General features: G+C 39.6%; 1 protein-coding gene across 3 annotated transcripts in view; it reads right to left on the bottom strand.

Moving 5' to 3' along the window:
* The window catches only part of NUDT3 (nudix hydrolase 3), a 112397-nt gene that overhangs the window by 33110 nt on the left and 63843 nt on the right, over nt 1-15444 (bottom strand). The gene's annotated exons all lie outside the window — the stretch shown is intronic.

Below are 15444 nucleotides of genomic sequence, written 5' to 3'. Positions count from 1 at the left end.
AGGGATTGAACCTGTGTCCCCTGCATTGGCAGGTGGATTCTTAACCACGGCACCACCAGGGAAGTCCCCTGACCAGGTTTTTAAAATAGGATCATTCTGACTGCTGTGCTGAAAATAAACTGAAAGAGGTAAGAGTACCGGGGAAAGCAGAGGAATTGAGGTGAAAGGCGATGGTGGCTTGGACAAAGGTGGTAGAGATAGAGATGGTGAGAAGTGGTTGGATTCTGCATATATATATATATTTGGAAGGCAGAGCCAACAGAATTGGCTGATGAGGGACTTCCCTGGTAGTGCAGTGGTTAAGAATCCACCTGCCAATGCAGGAGACACAGGTTTGATCCCTGATCTGGAAATATTCCACATGCTGCAGAGCAACTAAGACTGTGTGCCACACCTACTGAGCCTACATGCCACAACTACTGAAGCCCATGCACCTAGAGCCCGCGCTCTGCAACAAAGAGTAGCCTCCGCTCATTTCTCATCATTTTTAGAGAAAGCATACACGTAGCAACGAAGACCCAACGCAGCCCAAAATAAATTTTTAAAAAATATGATAAAAAAAAAGAATTGGCTGATGAACTAAATATTGGGTGTGAGAAAAGAAAGAAATCAAGGATGACTCTTAGTTTTTTGAGTTAAGCAACTGGAAGGATGGGGGTGACATTTACTGAGATGCAGAAGACCACTGGAGGAGCAGGTTGGGAGAAGGTAATGGGATCACAGGTTTAGTTTTAAACATCTTAAGTTTCAGGTGCCTACTGCACATCCCAATGGAAATACCAAGCAGGAAAGTTAAGGAGAGCTGTGACGCATCCATCCACTGACCTACCTACCCACTAACCCAACCATCCACCTACTATACTGTATTTAAATCCTTGAGACTGGATGAGACTACCAAGGAGCAGATGAGAGACTGAGAAAGAAAAGACAAAGAACTGAACTTCAGGACATTCAACCTTCAAGGAAGAATTAGCAGACAACTCAGATTGAAGAGAAAAATCAGAAAAGCGTGGAATCCTGGAAGGCTAATAGAAAAAGTTATTCGAGCTTTTTTCCAACAGTATTCTGTTCCCAGTCTTTGATTCTTCCCGATGAGGTGTGAGACATCATGGACAAGCCATCCCTGCTGTACCTTGTTGGAATTCATGCCTCACAGAAACTATGAGACAACATGACTAATCTTGTTTTAGGTTTTGTGAGGCAGCAATAAGTAACTAACAGTTTCTAAATACACAATTATGTAAGCGTCACCAATAAAAGAGTTCACATAAATCTATCCAACTGCAATACTCTTTAGTTCTCAGGGAGATTAGCACATTTGATGATTCTTCATGGATTACTTCTAGTCATACTCCTTTAATCTAGTCATCTGGAAACAGTAAACTGTCTTGATGATCTCCATGTGAACCATCCCTTGCCCCAATAACATTATCTTCACCATTCTAATTTAAATTAAAAAAATAAAATAAAATTCTTTGAATAACAAGATCAAGTTTCAAAGCTAAAAATAAGCTTGTATCAAAAGCGAAAATAAAAACAAAAAATGTAACTGAAGCTTTGTCATCTGCCCCCAGAGATGGCTTTGCTTTCACTTCCTTGCACCCAAGGAGAGGACAATACAGTACAAAATTTCAGCAATTCTAATTTTTATCTTTCTGAACTCAAATATATCCCCTTAGAACTTCTTGGGGGGATTATGGCTACGCCATTAAGCACTTTACTGAATTTTTCAACTGCCTGATCTCTTTACATTTCTGCCCAGACTCCGCGGCTGTAAAAACTAAAAAAAAAATTACATAAAACAAAATTTCCCAGGAGTTTCCTTTCAGCCTAACTTCCTTCTCCAAAGGTTGGTTGGTTGATTGGTCGGTTATTTATTTATTTATTTAATTTATTTATTTACTTACTCATTCTCCAGTGACTTTACTTATTTATTTATTTTGGCCACACCACACAGTATGTGGGATTTCAGTTCCCTAACCAGGGATGGAACCCATGCTCCCTGCAGTGAAAGCGAAGAGTCCTAACTACTGGACCACCAGGGAATTCCCCGCAAAGGTAATTTAAATTTCATTTAACTAAATGTCTTAGAGAACGTTTCATATTGGGGTATATAGATTTCCTTCATCTTCTTTAAACTGTTGCATGATAATACATAATATGAACTGCCATAACCGATATACTCATTTTCCTACTGCTGGACATTTAGACTGCTTCCAATTTTTGCTTTTACATACAATGCTATGATGAACCTCTAGTACATGCTTCTTTGTGCCCATGAATAAGCATTTCTTTACAGATACCTAGAAGTGAAAATGCTGGCCCCAGATACAAACCAAAAGGCACAGAAAGTTATAAGACTTGGTCAAAGTCTCCAAACCTGTGGTGAGAGAGGAGGGAGAAGGGCTGGGATAATTGAAAATGAGAGCAAAGAGAAAAGTTAGAAAACCCTGCCTCTTTAAAAAAAAAAAATTTAAACCTTCCAGTTCACTTTCATGTCTGATATTTGAGGATACAGTTGAGAAGCCTAAAATTAACCAGGAAGGCTGAAAGGCAAAAACACAGATGAAAATACACCAAAATGTTACTAGCAGGGAATATGAACATTTAAAATTTTGTTCTTTCTACTTTTTTGTTTCTCAAAATGTCCACATTGAATAAGAATACATGAGAAAAACATACTTAAGACATGTTACAACGGGATGGTGAAAAAAGCATTTACATATCAGCCCAAAAAGTCATGAAATCATCCATAAAATGTAGTTACTGAGTTATAAGCTCAAAGAGATGTGCCCAGGTTGCAAGGGGATAGGGCGGGCTTTCTAGCTGGAGGGAACCATATGCATTGTCAGATCCGTGGCATGTTCTGAAATGGAAAGCAGTTGTAATGATTGGTATACAGACATTTTTAAGGCTCTTAATACATGCTGCCTCCTCCTCCATTATCATCAAAAGAATAAATTTTTAAAATCTTGGCTAACTGGATAGGAACAAGATTACTGGCTTACATTAATCTGCATTTATTTGATGACCAGTGAGATGGAATTTCTCCCCCACTTATTCTTTCCTCCCCACTTAGAAGTGGGAAAGCCCAGGGAAGAACAACCATCATTATCTCCCCCTCTCCGTTTCAGGAGTGCACAAGTCACTGAGCAGCACTACATGCTCACCAAGGTACCCAGGTCCTAGAACCTCCTCAACTCTGAACTCCTCTCCGCCAGGCCATCAAGGCCCCATACCATCCTGCTGCATTCATGATCTGTACTTTCCCTCTACTCCATCTGTCATGTTCAGGACACCAGCCCCAAACCTAACCAGACATACAGCAAGAGCTTGACTAACAGTTACCAATTAAGCATTAGTAAGTAACTAGCATCTGGGGGGACAAAAGAACTCCCAGATCATTCAAAGTAAGAGCTTCTCCACAAGTGTGAATGCCCCCAGGGGCACTATGGAAATGTAAGAGGGCATTTTTGGTTGTCATGATGACTGGAGGGCACAAGTGGCACTTAATAGGAAGAAACCAAGAGAGCTAGGTGCCCTGTAATAGGAAGAATGATCTCGCCCAAAAACTGTCCTACGTGACTTTTCAAAGTCCTCCTACACATTTATGTGGGTGGGAAATCCCATTTTAATTATCTGAGCCTTGAGTCCAACTCCTTTCTAGTCTATGAACAGGATATTTCTGTATATAAAATACAGGCGATTTACAGGAGATTCATATATATATATAAATATGATATATACATAAAGAGGTAGATGTTTATTACAGAAAGGAAGTGTTGAGTCTGACTAGGTTGAGAACACTATGATCTAAGCAGTCATTGGTGAATGTATGAAGAGAGGTAGAAAATGGTTACCTGTCCATATAAAGGTCCACCATATAATGCCTACACTGACACACACAACAAAGGGTACCTACAGGCCAAAGATCTACACAGAAGCAATATGAAACCCCCCACACACAGTTCCTAGGTTGTTTTCTAACTCATTTTACTATTTCTGTGTCTGAAAGAGGCTCCCAAACAGGGTAAAGAAGGAGTTCACTAGGTACACTGGACCTAATGTAAATCAAACTATAATCTAGGTTTACAAAGAAAAAATAAGTAATACTCTCTTACTGGTGCCAATTACTTCCTCTTTATTATTGTCTTGTCATTTACCACCAATTCAAACCAACACAGATCCAATCCCTAAATAATCCAAACTGCACCAAGGGGTATTCCATTCTACCCTACCAGTACCCCTCCCTAAAACCAGTAGGTTCACATTAGATAGCTTAGAGTACATTCTCAGGCTCTATAATGCTTCTCCTGATAATATCAATAATCCAACTAATATATTATTTATAATATGATAAAGCAAGTAATGTTATTAGAAATCAACAGCAATGTTATTAGAATGTTGTTAAGAAATAGTACCTTAAGAGTAAAAGATACACAAATATAAAAAAAGTTAAGGAAAAACTTACATTAAATTTCAAATGGAAATCATGATTTTTCTTTTTCTTTATTTTTTTTGGCCATGCTGCATGGCATATAGGATCTTAGTTCCCCAACCAGGGATTGCACCTGTGCCCCTTGCAATAGCAGCATGGAGTCTTAACCACTGGACTGCCAAGGAGGTCCTGATTTTTCTTTTAAATACGCTTCTTTATTACTGTCTATTAAAAGAGCCTAGCAGCAGTAACACGCCAGTAGCAGTGAACACACCTAGCATCCTAACCTTGGTTTCTAAATAACATTCTCCACTAAAAGTGAACTCTCTGGAGAAATGGCTGACAAGTCTGGGACAGGAAAATTCAAGGTGAGCCTGGAAGAATAATAACAAAAACGAAACTAAAAAAATCCCCCAAACAACAAACAATAACAAAAAAAGGTGAGCGTGGAATGTATTATTGCATTACAAAGCAAGAAGTACTTAAACAATGAAAGTGTCATGTCAAAAGCACACAGGAGGCTGCTTGAAAGGGCGCACACTAGTCAAATTTGGGATAATTAAAGGAAAGAGAATAAAGACAGTAACTGCTTGTAATATATTAGGAAAAAAATATCAAAATCCATTAGTCTAGTGGGGTTATTTAAAATAAGAAAAAAGCGGCATGGGGAGGGAGGAGGAAGAGAGATTTCCTTTAAAGAATTTCAGCTTAAAAAAAAAAAAGAATTAGAAAATCACTGTTCTTCAGTTTCTGCTGTTACATCTGATTTGGTAAGGTTCAGCAGTAGATGCTAAAACTATTAGTTGAAAGACTGTTGGTTTGTTGGGAGACAGGATATTCATATAGCCTGGAAGAATTGTTCAACAGATTACTTACCAATTTTGCTGCATAAGGAGAAATGTCCTTCTACAATGGAGAGACTGTCAGTTATTACCTGATTAAACATTTTATCACTAATGGCAAGGCAACCTGACATGTGCCTCCGGACGTTAAGTATATCACCTATGCAGCAACTTGTCAAAAATGCTTATCCTAAATCTAATCAAGGCTCTAGACATGTGTTATTCAATATGGTGGCCACTACTCACATTAGCTACTGAACTTGAAATGTGCCTAGTGTGACTAAGGAACTGAATTTTAAATTTTATTTAATTTTCATTAATTTAAATAGGCATATATAGCTAGTGGCTACCACAATGAACACTGCAGATATAAAGTACACTTCCATTACTTCAGAAAATTCCACTGGACAACACTGCTCTAGACTAAGTTGCTGGAAATACAGAGGATAAGGAAATAAAGGACACCTGGAAGAAACAATCAAACAAAACCATAATGTGAGACATTCTATCAGACAACAATCCTGGACTCTTTTAAAAAGTCAGCATAACGGTGAGCAGGGTGTGAAAAGGCTGAGATCATGGTTCTATTTATTGTATAAATATATCTATATCATACAGACTGAAAAGACATACCACCAATTGCAATGTGTGAGGAAACAAACAGATACAATAGACATTCATGATAATTGGGGACATTTGAATGTGGAGTAAATATTAGACAATATTATGGAATTATTACAAATTTTCTTAGGTGTGACAACGGTATGTAGTTATGTAGGGGACTGGCCTTATTCTAAAGAGATGCATGCTAAATAAAGAACAGAATTTAGAGGTAATGTGCCATGATAGTTACAACTTATTTTCAAATGGCATAGCCAAGAAAAGGGTATGAAGCAGTCTAGGAGCAGAGAGGCGCCCTCCTCTGAAAGGAGAGAATGGCCTCCCGTGCTCTGGAACCAGAGCTGAATTACCCTCCTGGTCATGTGAACACAGAGCAAAAACTGAGCACAGGGATTATCACAGCTGCCTCAGCCAAGCCCTTCACTGGAGGCGGTGTCTATGCCAAGGTCTCCTTTCATCCCTGAACTGTAACTGAGAGGAAAGGCCCCTTCTAAGTTCTCAGCTGTCAGAAACAGGAGATTCAATACGGATTTACTTAAGGTCCTCTGCCAGAGATCTGCGGGATTCAATCTGTCCTCTAAGGTAAAACGGCCTCACAGCAACGGTCTTCCATCTAAGACATGGTATGTTTTCTCTGTTCATTTTATATACTCAAAATGATTTTTTCTAAGGAAAAGCTCTTAACTTCCTTTGCTATATTTTTGTATATATGCTCTTCTAGGACAGCAGAATAAATATGTTGCCACACATAAACATGTATGCCCATGTTAGGTGAACAAAGGCTTTCCTGAAATGTTTTCTCACTGAGCCACATTTCCCATTAAATTCTTAAAAAAGAATTATCAGAATGAGATAATTATATATAATGCATTAAAAGACATGATTCTTACATTTTATAATGCTTTCACCAAAGAAGCTAAAAATATCTATTTTCTTACCAAGTAAAAATAAAGGCATGGTAGTACTTATAAAGGCATGGTAGTACAATTTTTCTTGGGGAAAGTGACATTCATGCTTGTATTATTTCATGATTTCCTCCTGAAGATTTTGAGTGTAGGTGACAAATGATAAGTATTCATGCTTATTTTCTTCCCAACATTTTTTAAAGATTTAATTAATTAATTTATCTATTTATTTATTTTTGGTTGCATTGAGTCTTTGTTGCTGAGTGCAGGCTTTCTCCAGTTGCGGCAAGCAGGGGCTACTCTTTGTTGTGGTGCGCAGGCTTTTCAGTGCAGTTGTTTCTCTTGTTGTAGAGCACGAGCTTTAGGCACACAGGCTTCAGTAGCTACAGTGCGTGGGCTCAGCAGTTGTGGTTCGTGGGCTCTAGAGCACACGCTTAGTAGTTGTGGCGCATAGGCTTAGTTGCTCTGCAGCATGTGGGATCTTCCCAGTCCAGGGATCAAACCTGTATCTCCTGCATTGGCAGGCAGGTTCTTAACCACTGTGCCACCAGGGAAGTCCCCCAACTTTTTATTTTGAAAAATTTCAAACAAAGAAAACTCCTTTGCCATTTTTTGAATTATTTATTTCTTTATTTATTTATTACTATTTTTTGGCACACAAGCTTGTGGGATCCTAGTTTCCTGACCAGGGATCAAACCAGGGCCCCCTACAGTGTAAGTGTGGAGTTCAAACCACTAGACTGTCAGGGAATTCCCTTAAATCAATTTTTTTAAATTAATTAATTTATTATTTATTTATTGGCTGCATTGGGTCTTCGTTGGTGCACATGGGCTTTCTCTAGTTGCTGCGAGCGGGGACTACTCTTCATTGTGGTGCGTAGGCTCCTCATTGTAGTGGCTTCTCTTGTTGTGGAGCACGGGCTCTAGGCGCGTGGGCTTCAATAGTTGTGGCACATGGGCTCAACATCTGTGGCTCACAGGCTCTAGAGCACAGGCTCAATAGTTGTGGCACACAGGCTTAGTTGCTCCGTGGCATGTGGAATCTTTCCAGAGCAGGGATCGAACTCGTGTCCCTTGCATTGGCAGGTGGATTCTTTACCACTGCACCACCTAGGAAGTCCCCCTTAAATCAATTTTAAAGATAAATCTATAGGTGCGTATAGACACACATGTACATTATTATTAATAATTCATATGGTTTTAAATTCCTTAAAAATTAAATAATAAAAATTTGGAAAATGCTATCTAAATAAAGCCTGCTTTTCAACAAATGGGGCTGGTTCGTGATCTCTCTTGATTTACAGTAACTTACATCTGGATATACTTTCTCATATTAACATTTCTATTAAGCAGTACAATATTCCCAAGGTTAAAAACCTTTATTTGCTTTCATTTATCATTTAGGAGACTAAAAAATAAGACTATCTTCTTCCAAGAGCTTGAAGCTTATCAGCTTACAGCTCAAAATAAAGTAAAAATCTACAACACAGATCATCCACCTAATTAAGAAGAACATCTTTTGGCTGTTTTCCATTATGAGCCTTTTAGTACTACTACTGTTGTTGTTTTAATCTACTATGTATAATATTATTTAACATTTTAAAAAACAAGTTTTAAAAATTAGTTGCCTACATTGAAAGATCAGGAGATCTCATATAAGAACCAAGCTTTCATGCCTCTCTTAAAACATCAGAGCCACACTGGGTCTTAAAATTACCAGCTGGGCCTGAGCAGGAGCTGTCTCTGGTCTAGGGTAGGCTCTCTCCACTTTACCAGAGCTACACCCACTGTCAACTGCCTGTCTGCTTCCCTACAAGCTTATGAGCTAGAGACCCCTGGTCTACATTACTTCCCCCTGTTTTATTTATCACGTCGAAATGACTGAAAATATTCTTAATATATTATGATATATACTTTGTTGTTAAAATTCTGAATTTTAAAAAAAATTAATATATTTCCCTAATAAATTCTGTGATATCCCCACCTTACATTCAGAACTGTTTAGGCTGGGCCAAAAAGTAAAGATGAAAATACAACACAGTCACACACAGCCTTCACTTTTTTCTCCACTCCAAACAGGGTCAAACACTATGAGCTAAAAAAAGGTTGATAAAATAGTATTTCAAATTATTCCCAAGCAGTCACAGGCTTTTCAAATGTTCTACCTGTATATAACAAGAGACATGAAACACCGCTTCCCTGTCAGAGACAGTTCTGAGATACCACAGGGAGCCTTCTGGTTGCTATGTTACATATATAAGACAGTACAACTTTTTTCTTTTCTTTTTTTTGCAGGGACAGGGAATATATAGTACAGGAATTAGGATATTTTTAAAAATAAAGTTCAATATGGCATTTTCCATGTTCTTATCTGAAAATACAAATGAGACCAAAAGGGGTTACAATAAATTCCTGATAGGCTGACGTAAGATTAGTAAGGCTACAGATAATCAGGAAGCAGCTCTCTGCTCCAGGCAACCATGATCCTTGATACTATATTAAGGCATCTAGATGTTAAAAAACTATCTTAAATGAAGGTGAATTAAGCCAAACATGCTGTGAAATGTTTAGGTAAGACAGTGTATCAAAAACTTAAAGGAATATCCCCTGGCGGTCCAATGGTTAAGGCTCCGTGCTTCCAGTGCAGGGGGCGCAGGTTTGATCCCTGGTCAGGGAGCTCAGATCCCACAAGCTGCATGGCACAGCTAAAAAAAAAAACCCAAAACAAAACAAAAAACTTGAGGGAGGGCAGCAAGGTACAGGGAAGTTTAAAAATTTTCCAAGATGATGAGTTTATGTGGCAAAGCAACAGGTGGTAAGAGACAAAGGAGCAGCAGAAAAATGTGATATTAGGACACAATTGAGGGAGTCAGAGAATAAGCTCTTTTCTTTCTTTTTTTTTTTTTTAAAGCTAGGCCTATGTCACAGGTTAATTATCAGGCTACCTACAAAGATCTTATAGTTTATATGCTAGAAATGGATATGGATATGGGCCTTGCCCAGACATGAGGCAGCAGATAAAAGGAACAGGCACTTGGCCACACTCTGTTATCATCACTGGCGACCCTTCTCTAAAGGCAGAGGTACCCACCTTTGTCACCCTTGAGGAGAATGCAGTTCAAAGTATGCAAATAATTTTTGCCTGTTTCTGTTTTCAGATGTTCTGTATCTCTGTGATAACACTCTTGGTTTGGCTGAGGTGTGAATGGGTGAAAGAAATGGAAATATAACAGCTGAACAGAAGACAGAGCAGTTTCAGATCCAGCTTCTCTTTTTTCCCTGTCAGTCAGCAGTTTTACCTTTCCCATTGAATTAGCAAGAAAGAATAGCTCTGAAAACCACACAAAGAAGTGCTTTTCTTTTTTATTACAGAGAGAGCATCACATGGCTGGCTCATACAAGCCTTTGCTAGAGAGGCACTGTTACCAAGGCCCGTGGCCAGCCCTGGGAGAAAGCCTCATCCTCCAACCCTTTGAGGGGTAACTATAATAAGACTTGAACTAAAAGCAGCTAAAAAATGGAAGTCAGTTTCCAAAAGGGAATATTTCAGCCCTTTGAAGATTTTTTTTTTAATGTGGACCATTTTTTAAGTCTTTATTGAATTTGTTACAATATTGCTTCCGTTTTATGTTTTGGTTTTTTGGCCGTGAGGCATGTAGGATCTTCACATGCCAACCAGGGATTGAATCCCCACCCCCTGCACTGGAAGGCTAAGTCTTAACCACTGGACCACCAGGGAAGTTCAGCCCTTTAACTATGAATGGCAATGTTTCAAGTGCTACAGATTTATCTGTTTCTGAGATTCAGCCAACATGCTAAAATTTTTAAGCTGGGTTGACAAAGTTTCAGAACAACTTGAGTTTTACAGTACCTAGGACTGACAATGCTGTGATAAACTACTTAACAGCCTCATTCCATTCATGTTTATATAGAAAAATTTTCTAGTAACAAATATATGTTCAACGCAGAAAGCTTGATAATCTAAGAGCTAACCCAAAGATAACCACTGTGAACATCTGGTGGACATTCTTTCAAGGCATTAGGAGTGTGGGTGCTAAGACCAGATGTTCTGGATTCAAATCTCACATTGAGCACTTGAGCACATTTAGCCGGGCACAATTTTTTTGGACAAGTTACTTGATCTCACTGAATCTCAGTTTTTTCTCACCTGTAAAATGTAGATAATAACAGTTTCTACCTCATTGGGTCTGGTGAGGACATGACGCGACATATGCAAAACGCTTAAACAGAGGTCGGCACATAGTAAGTGTACAAGTATTATCTGTTCTTTCTATACAAACAGACACACATATTTCTTCCCCACTAAATGGTTTTCTATCATAAACACTGTTTTATAACCTGCTTTGATCACTTAGGAATTGCTGCAAATATTTCCCTGCGTTAGTAAATACTTTTTTACTACATACACAGGACCATTGGTACAACTGCAGCAGGCAGTACTTAAGCACAGACTGTCATGCTTTCACAGCATATGACCCTGCCACTCTGAGCTCAATTAGAGGAATAAGAAATCAGCAATTGATGCAAAGGTAAAACAGACATGTTCAAAATAGCTAGAAACTGATGTGGCCTGGCAGCTCTGCAAGAAGATCATAAGAAGGCAAAACCAGTCAAGTCCTCCCTCAGGGAGGCTGAATGTGAGCTACACAGATAGAGTGCGTCAACAGACAGGTTAGTGATGCACAAGGGAGGAAAAACACTAAACAAAAAGTGGTAAGCAGAAGCCAGGAGGCTGAGAAGAGATTAGAAAGGCAGCACCTCCTGGAAGAGAAGGGCTGAGCCGCTGGTATGGTGACCAGGCTCTTGAGCTACACTGTGTTCCCACCGTCCATCCACCAACCGAGAGCAACACCTTCTGTACCCTGTGACCTAAGTTTCCAGTTCTGCACAGCCTGGCTGGGCAGCTGCTGTGATACCATCATATTCTTCTCCCTCAGTTAACTGAGGGACCTGCAGATGTATGTCTACTCTTGACAACCCCAAAGGGCCTACCTCACCTGCATTTATGTGGCTGCTCTAGTGGTCACACCAAAAACCATAGCACTTATTTTGTTCAGCACTTGTAATGTGTTAAGCACTGGGGATTCAACAGTGAGTAAGAAAGAATGGTACACTCTGGCTACACAGAGTGTAAAGGCTAGCACAGAAGACAGCTAGACAAGCAATATAAATAAAACATGATAAATATGATGTTAGAAGTACAGACTGCAATGGAAACACACGGGGAGAACAAGTGTGCAGGGAGGAATCATGAAGACTGCATGGAGGAAGAGACCTTCAGGGTGAAGCACAAAGTTAGCCTGGTAAGCCAGATACCACAGATGGCTCACTCAATACCCACCACCACCCACGTGGACTCCATGACTTGTGAAGTTTGTCTTGACTGAGCTACAGTGAACTGAAACAGCCTTTCCTATAAGGCCACCCCTGAGTCCTGGCCTCATTTAACAGGAAAGGTGAAGGAGACCAGACATATTTTATGATTTTGTAATGTTTAAAAGAATTTGGCCTGGGACTCCCCTGGTGGTGCAGTGGTTAAGAATCCGCCTGCCAACGCAGGGCACACAGGTTCGATCCCTCATCCTGGAAGATTCCACATGCTTCAGAGCAACTAAGCCTGTGCACCACAACTACTAAGCCTGTGCTCTAGAGTTCGTGAGCCACAACTTTTGAGCCCATGTGTCACAACTACTGAAGCCCATGCGCCCAGAGCCCGTGTTCTGCAACAAGAGGAGCCACCGCAATAAGAAGCCCACGTGCCACAACGAAGAGTAACCCCCGCTCGCTGCAACTAGAGAAAGTCCGTGTGCAGCAACGAAGACCCCACGCAGTCAATAAATACATACATACATACATACATACATACATTAAAAAGAGAGAGAAGAATTTGGCCTATTAGATGGTAACCTCAAATTTGAAAGTATAATTGAATAACTTATTTCTGACTTGTGATTTTAAGCTGAAAATCTTAGTAAGTTTATATACACTATGGGAATACTTAAGACTCATCTTATTTGTAATTTTGATACATGACATTCACAGGACTTTTTTGCTGAAGAGCCTCATAAGATTTTCATTTTTTTCAAAGTCAGACAACTGACATTCTTTAAAAAGCAATCAACTTAATTACATTTATAAATGCGATTTCAAACATCTGAAAGTCTTTATCGAGCTGGCCTAGGTAGTATCCAAAGGCCCCTTAAAAATGACTAGTAAAATCTCCTATGCTCATAAAAATAGCACTCAGTAAGCATTAGAAAAGAACAAAGTTTCTGAATGTGTGCTTTTAAAAAGTCATGACAGGGCTTCCTAGGTGGCGCAGTGGTTAAGAATCTGCCTGCCAGTGCAGGGGACACAGGTTTGATTCCTGCTCCAGGAAGATCCCACATGCCGCGGAGCAACTAAGCCCGTGCGCCACAACTATTGAGCCTGCGCTTTAGAGCCCATGAGCCACAACTATTGAGCCCATGTGCTGTAACTACTGAAGCCCACGCGCCTAGAGCCCGTGCTCCACAACAAGAGAGGCCACGGCAATGAGCAGCCCCCACTCACTGCAACTAAAGAAAGCCCGCGCACTGAAAAGACCCAACACAGCCAATAAAATAAATAAATTAAAAAAAAAAAAAAAGTCCTGACATTTCGAAAACTAAATAAGCCCCTAAAGAGTGGTTTTGCTTACAAAAGCTACCCTTCAAAGACAATAAAAAACATCTACCTACATCTTTTCTGATTCCAAATCTTATTCTCTGTTCACAGACATGGAATTGGAAAAGCCACCCCCTCTATTGTATTTTGATGTAGGCTACTGAAATGTTTTGTCTTTATAATGACACATTTCCCTAGTTTATATTGTTTGTATGAATATTTGATTTATTTGGTAACATTCTTTATCCTCTCAATAATGCTGGAATAAAGAACAGGGTATGCTATGACTCAGCTGGAGGAGAAAAAATTTGCTCAGTCAGGCAGGATTCTTCAGGGCTGAGAATGACAGGCAGGGTTTAATTTCAAGCTTGGGATTCCCGTTAAGACAGGAGGTAGGTAAGATATTGAACATATGATAAGTATACTTCAACAGTGCGCTGCACTGTTCACCTTCTCGTGTCCCAACTCTTTCTTCTTCTCTCTATTCCCCCTTTTACCTACTGAAAGATGGTATGTAATTTCCAGAAAACAAAACGGTAATCCTATATCCTTTCCAACTTCCTCACTGCACTTCCTATTGCAATCATCTAGTTTTCTACATCTCAGCTGCACTTGCATAACCCAGAGACAATTCAACCATAGCATAAAAAACAAAACAACAGCAACAACAACTGATATAAGCCTTCCTGAGACAGAGGCCAAATCCAAATGTGCTCTACAGAGATAAAGCTGTCAGACTTACCCCACAACTTCTAAAACTAAGCAGCAAGTTTTGCCCAAGGTCTCTGAATTTTTTCCTTCCTCTCTATTTTAGAACCATCAGTCTATTTCAGGTCTTCCAACAACCTGTCTGAATCCCCAGAGCTGTGATAACTCTGTCAAACATTACTTTTGCCTTAGGTGCCTCAGAACCCACAGAAGCCAACTGGACTGAAATCAAAATTATGTAGCATAGGTCCACCAATTGGTCCTACCACACTTATTTGAATATTCAAACCTTTGAGATCCTCCAGAAAGAATTCTGATAATTTCCAACTGGGGTATTTCTTCAGGACTTTTATGTTCCATCCATTGTTCCATCTGTCACAGAAGCATGTATTAATTACTTTCTGTTCACCCAGCTGTGTACTAGGCTCAAGAAGAGAGGATTTAAAATAGGAACATAACCTTTGTCCTCAGAAGTTACAATCTAGCTATAGACACCCAGATATATGATAAAATGACAGTGTCACAAGTCAACATAAGTCTGCAGGACTTCAGAGCAAGGAAAGAATTTCTTGGGTATTCCAAAGTAAAATTAGTCTAAGAAGGCTTCAGCAAGGGCTTGACCCAAAAGAAATGCAGAATTTAGGCTTTTTCTAAGCTCTAATTTATATGTCCTTAGAACCGGTCTTAAGTCCCTTCTAGAACAAGGAAATGGATCTAAAAAGCGCAATCTATGTGGCCGAGGCAAGTAAATGGGGGTGGTAAAACTTACACCACTGAATTAGGACTCCTAAACTAGATAACAAGCAGAGCAGAGCATGCTGTTGTCACAAGAGGCTATGGAGAAACATTTGTTCCTTCCTCCTGGTTTTGAACTGCAATTTGTTTATCAATTTCCCCAAAAAAACTGTAAGCCCTTGAAGTAAGGGAACCAAGATTTGACTTCTGTTTATTCTAGAGTATCTAGAGATATTCTGGGCATAGCCCAAGAACTCAATACATGTATGATGAATATCATGTGACATTAAAAAAAAAAGATACTGTTTTCTCTCAAGGTGCACCATCAACAACTTCTGGCTAAAAGAACTGTTGCTTTAGTCACTGCTCTATTGCCAGGACCCAGGAAGCATAGGAGAACAAGGGCTGCCTCCTCCTCATCCAAAGGTTAATGAGACTAAGCCATTTATACCAATACTGCCTACTCCTCTTATTTCTTAGGGCTGATGAACTATTTGATTCTCGATCTTCTGCCACAGGTAACAGAGGC

The sequence above is a fragment of the Hippopotamus amphibius genome, chromosome 11 (assembly GCF_030028045.1).
Source record: "Hippopotamus amphibius kiboko isolate mHipAmp2 chromosome 11, mHipAmp2.hap2, whole genome shotgun sequence".
Taxonomy (NCBI): domain Eukaryota; kingdom Metazoa; phylum Chordata; class Mammalia; order Artiodactyla; family Hippopotamidae; genus Hippopotamus; species Hippopotamus amphibius.
Note: the sequence above shows the minus strand (reverse complement) of the source record. Positions and strands in the feature narration are given on the sequence as shown.